The following is a 6039-nucleotide window of genomic DNA, read 5'->3' as shown; positions in this document are numbered from 1 at the left end:
TTGTAAAGTATTTTGTCTGTAATGCCTTTTTTCATTATATGTCGGACCCCAGTAAGACTAGCTGTCGCCATTGGCATCTGCTAATGGGGATATTAATAAATCAAATGCAATAACAACTCATATAGTATTTTAATCACTAGTGTATATAGTTTACAACAATGGTGTTATGCAATAATACCTTAAACATTATTTTTAACCATTACAACAAGTCTTTATTGGCATATGCTCTTATGTACGCATTTATAAAGACTTCAGAACTGGCAGCAGACATTAGACACTGTCACTGGCCGGCTACCATCCGGTACTCGACCCTGCACCTTAGAGACTGCTGCACTATCTACATAGAGTCATTGAACACTGGTCACTTTAATAATGTTTACATTCTGTTTTACCCACTTTATATGTACAGTGTATTCGGAAAGTATTCAGACCCCTTGACTTTTTCCACATTTTGTTACGTTCCAGCCTTACTCAAAAATCGATACAATTTTTTCCCCCTCATCAATCTACACACAATACCCCATAATGACAACGCAAAAACAGGTTTTTATAAAAAAAACGGAAATATCACATTTACATAAGTATCCAGACCCTTTACTCAGTACTTTGTTGAAGAACCTTTGGCATCGATTACAGCCTCGAGTCTTCTGTGTATAATGCTACAAGCTTGGCATACCTGTATTTGGGGAGTTTCTCCCATTCTTCTCTGCAGATCCTCTCAAGCTCTGTCAGGTTGGATGGGGAGTGTCACTGCACAGCTATTTTCAGGTCTCTCCAGAGATGTTCGATCGAGTTCAAGTCCGGGCTTTGGCTGGGCCACTCAAGGACATTCAGAGACTTGTCCCGAAGCCACTCCTGCGTTGTCTTGGCTGTGTGCTTAGGGTTGTTGTCCTGTTGGAAGGTGAACCTTCGTCCCAGTCTGAGGTCCTGAGCGCTCTGGAGCAGGTTTTTATCAAGGATCTCTCTGTACTTTTCTCCGTTCAGCTTTCTCTTGATCCTGACTAGTTTCCCAGTCCCTGCCGCTGAAAAACATCCCCACAGCATGATGCTGCCACCACCATCCTTCACCGTAGGGATGGTGCCAGGATTCCTCCAGGCGTGACGCTTGGCATTCAGGCCAAATAGTTCAATCTTGGTTTCATCAGACCAAAGAATCTTGTTTAGGTGCCTTTTGGCAAACTCTGAGCGGGCTGTCATGTGCCTTTTACTGAGGAGTGGCTTCCGTCTGGCCACTCTACCATAAAGGCCTGATCGTTGGAGTGCTGCAGAGTTGGTTGTCCTTATGGAAGGTTCTCCCATCTCCACAGAGGAAATCTGGAGCTCTGTCAGAGTGACCATCGGGTTCTTGGTCACCTCCCTGACCAAGGCCCTTCTCCCCCGATTGCTCAGTTTGGCCAGGCGGCCAGCTCTAGGAAGAGTCTTGGTAGTTCCAAACTTCTTCCATTTAAGAATGATGGAGGCCACTGTGTTCTTAGGGACCTTCAATGCTGTATACATTTTTGGTACCCTTCCCCAGATCTGTGCCTCGACACAATCCTGTCTCGGAGCTCTACGGACAATTCCTTCGACCTCATGGCTTGGTTTTTGCTCTGACATGCACTGTCAACTGTGATAGGTGTGGGCTTTTCCAAATCATGTCCATTCAATTGAATTTACCACAAGTGGACTCCAATGAAGATGTAGAAACAGCTCAAGGATGATCAATGGAAACAGGATTCACCTGAGCTCAATTTGGAGTCTCATAGCAATGGGTCGGAATACTTATGTAAATAAGGTATCTGTTTTTTATTTTTTTATTCAAATAATTTAATCCATTTTAGAATAAGACTGTAATGTAACAAAATGTGGAAAAAGTCAAGGGGTCTGAATACTTTCTGAATAAACTGTATATACTATATTCTAGAGATGGCTTATCATATATAACTACTGCTGTACACATCTTTTCTATTCACATACTGGCCATACTGTCTATACACACCATTCACATAGGGTGAGTTCAGAAAGAGTGGGACATCATATAAACTGGCACAGCTTAATCCTGAGGCTTTATTTCTTGGTCTGACAAGAGAAAATCTAAACTATTGTTACTAAGCCAATGCAGAGAAACCACATGATCGAAATCACATCACTTCATTGGTGTGACCTCATAGAGGGGGGCAGAGCAAACGTCAAATGTTTTTTTCTGTTTTGATGTTAAGGTATAAAACTGTCATAAATAATGCACTGTGCCAAATGGTGATGTAAATGTGCATCAAAATACATTTTAAAGTTGCTAATATTATTTTTCAATTTCGTAATTCAGTCATTTCTTTTCAACCATGGCTAGCTAAAGTAGGACAGCATGGAGTGGCTGAAGTGGAACAGTCTTATAGGCTTTTCCAATGGAGGAAAGAGATCCAGTTTACATTAGGAACCCCCTGTACTTAGGCTAGGCAGGGCTCTGGTTATTGTATAACTATATCCTGTTCATGCTTTCTTGTCGTACTATTATTAGTACTGTTATTTGAGTGAAATCAGAAAGTGTGACCGTTTTTGCATTTCCCTCTTCTGTAACCTCTTCAGACCTCTATCCAACACATTATCCCAACACATGATACATTCTGAAATCCTCAGATGTTTCCTAATCACACACAATTTAATTTAATTGTCATTGGGTTACAATTAACACTATAATAATGGGGTCCCAGTTTACCTGACCTGCTTTCCCAGTCTACCAATACAAACTGAAAATATGGTTTTGACTCAGTGTACACAAATGGGTGTGTTATGCCTCCTGTGAATATGATATCCCCCCCAAATAAATGTGTGTGTGATAATGAAACCTCTTGAGGATTTCAGAAATGTATAATGTGGTGTTGGGATAATATGTTGGATAGACGTCGAAAGAGGTTACAGAAGACAGAAATGCAAAAAGTGTCCCACTTATTCCGAATTCACCCTGCATATAGGCCTACTGTATTTTTACATTCCAGACTGGTCCAGAAGCTAAATTCCTGTCACGCCCTGACTCAGGGGACTCTTATGTGTTGAGTCAGGGTGTGAATATTCTATGTTGTGTATATCTATGTGTAGATCTAGTATGTGTAGATCTATGTTGGCCGGTGTGGTTCCCAATCAGAGGCAGCTGTCGCTCGTTGTCTCTGATTGGGGATCATACTTAGGCAGCCTATTGGCACTCATTAGTTGTGTGTTCTTGTTCCGTGTTCAACCTTAGGACTTCACGTTTAGTTTGTTTGTTGTTTGGTCGTGTGTTTATCAGTTTAATAAACATGTACGCATTTCACGCTGCGCCTTGGTCTGACCCATCCTTAAACGAACATGACAATTCCTGCAATTCTATCCATTTTGCCATGGGATTTTGTACTGTGTATTTAAATACTGTATTCTCGACATAGCTTATTCTATTATTTCTACTACTGTAGCATTTTAGTTACACCGTTTATGCACACCGCATATTTATTTATATACTGGATTTTTGACATACAGTAGCTCACTAATATATCTACTGATGTACTGTGTTGTGTTGGCTAAACATATAATTATTTGTATATCTTGTGTAAATTCATCCGGTGTATATCCTTATAGATTACATTTGGATAACTGTTACAGCGCTATTTGGGTTAACTGGATTCATTCTGACATTTCAAGATTGATTTATAATGTATTATTTGTGTAGCCTACTTGTTTGACATTTTACTGCATTGTTAGGAGCTAGTAACATAAGCATTTCACTGCACCCGCTATAACATCTGCTAAACTGTGTATGCGACCAATAAACTTTGATTTGAGCTTATAGATGACTTTCATTAATTACCACGACGCTCAGCACTGTGCTTGTCTGGTCTCATTTCATCTCATCTCATCTCATCCTCCTCGAGCCGCAGAACTCCGCTGACTTTTCTCTTTGAACCCGGCGTTCAGCTTCACGTGCAAATTGTACGATCAGCCACTTACTATCTGGTTCCATAGAAGTCCGTGCTGTTTTAACTCTTGCCCCCCTCTACCCCTCCCCCTCAGCTATGCTAGTCCAGCGGTAACATAATTCAGAATGCTATTCCAATTACGCGGGTAGCCTACATGTGCGCCACATTGGCCTATAGGCCTCAGTTGACATAGTTGACAAATAAATACATAAAATGACAAAATAATTTCGCTTTCCTCTCTCTCTGTGTTTTCATAATTTTCTGTCAATTCGCAAGTGGCTGAATCTCACCGGCGAAATCATCCAAGCAAGGAAAGCATAGTCCCTGTCTCAGTATGTGTAGCCAATGTATCTGATCCTGTCTGGATCAAAAGAGTATAACATGTTGCCGCCGTAGCATTTGATTGATTGATGCCAGCAGGCGTTTGGCCTCCCTTGATAATTTGTAAAAAAATAAATAATAATTTGCCAATCAGCATTGAGCCCAGCTCAATGAGTTCAGCAAAACGCCCCCAAGAGAGGCCAGTTGGGATTTGGCTTCAGACCAATCAAATCACTTCCTTTGCAAAAACATAATTTTCAGAAAAAGGTGTCTATTACTGGTCTGCTTGTGTTGATGTTAAACAATATGAAGAGAAAAAAAAGAATGTGTATGCACTCACTAACTGTAAGTCGCTCTGGATAAGAGCTTCTGCTAAATGACTAAAATGTTTTTAAAAATGTCCTGCAATGTCCTTGCTAAATCAGCGCTTTCCTAAGCCATGGATGGAGATGGGGATTTGGACTTGTGGTTTTCACTTAATTCTCTATACAGGCCAATGATTATGACACCAATTCTGATCTAACCATAAATGAATGTTGTGCCACTGGCCTGAGATGATTGAAGTTCAATATGTAGCCTAGATGTAGCATAGTAGACTCATATTATCTAGCTAGCTAATTTATCTGGTTCTTTGTTGCCCATGTGAGGAAGTCAGGCTAGCAAGCATTTTAGCTAGGTAGCCTATGACAACAAAAACTAAAAGTGTACAGAGCCATAGACCGTCTTGCCAAGATGAAAGAGAGGAGGATGGCATTGGTGTTCAACTAGTCTTCAAGTAGGGTGAGTCAACCTTTTTTGTTTTACTTGCGCATGCACACATGAATGCACACACACACATAAATCAGTAACATGGACAGCCACATGATATTTAGCTAAATTGATTGGACTAAATTGTTTTTGGTATCTTTAAGTTTGTTTTCAGTGTATTAAACTAAGCATATATAGCCTTGTTGATTTGATGTTTAAATGTTTAAGTTGAAATGGTGCTGAAATAGTGGAACCATGGAGTGGTTCTATATCAGTAGTTGCTTAGTAAACTGTCGAAAACACTAACTTGCTTGACCATGCTGCAGGTGATAAAACTGATTGTATGCAATATTTGCTTTGTGGACTTCACTGAACAGATGTTACTTTCCTATTTTGTGATGAAACAAACGTATGGTGTAGTTGAATTTATTCTGCCACTGTGTGACCTGTCTTTTCCCTGTCGCGGCGTTATTGTATATCACCGTGGCGTATGAACGAATGGGTTATAGAGCAAACAACGCAATTATCACAACATGGGTTGTAATGTGGCTTTTTTACTGGCTTGGCTTCCTCACGGATTTTACCCACGCACCGCTACTAATAGGCCTACATTAAAGTCACCAAATAATGTCCAAAGTCCCAACCCATAAAATAAGTTACTTTTAGGCTACTATTTGTTTATAATTGTATGTATATAGATGGCCTTTTGCAGGGGTCCCAAACTACATTCAGCTGCGGCACGATTTTTTCTTGAGCAGATTGTTGGGTGGCCGGAACATAATTACAAATAAAATTGTACACTATAATTGACCACAAGAAGCCCAAACATATAATATTTGACCAAAACATAAATCATTTCAAACCTTGATTACATTGGGATACGATAAAATATGTCTCTCTATTATGTGTGGGAATACTTGGGAACAGGTTTCCTAAATTAAAATCACTTTGAGCTGATTTCCTGGTGTTTTTACAGTCTATAATGTCGAACAATGAAAACTTTCTCACAAAACTTGGGGGGCAAAATATAATCACCCCGCGGGCCGCC

This window comes from Coregonus lavaretus (genome assembly GCF_964263955.1).
Source record: "Coregonus lavaretus genome assembly, chromosome: 3".
NCBI lineage: Eukaryota > Metazoa > Chordata > Actinopteri > Salmoniformes > Salmonidae > Coregonus > Coregonus lavaretus.
Note: the sequence above shows the minus strand (reverse complement) of the source record.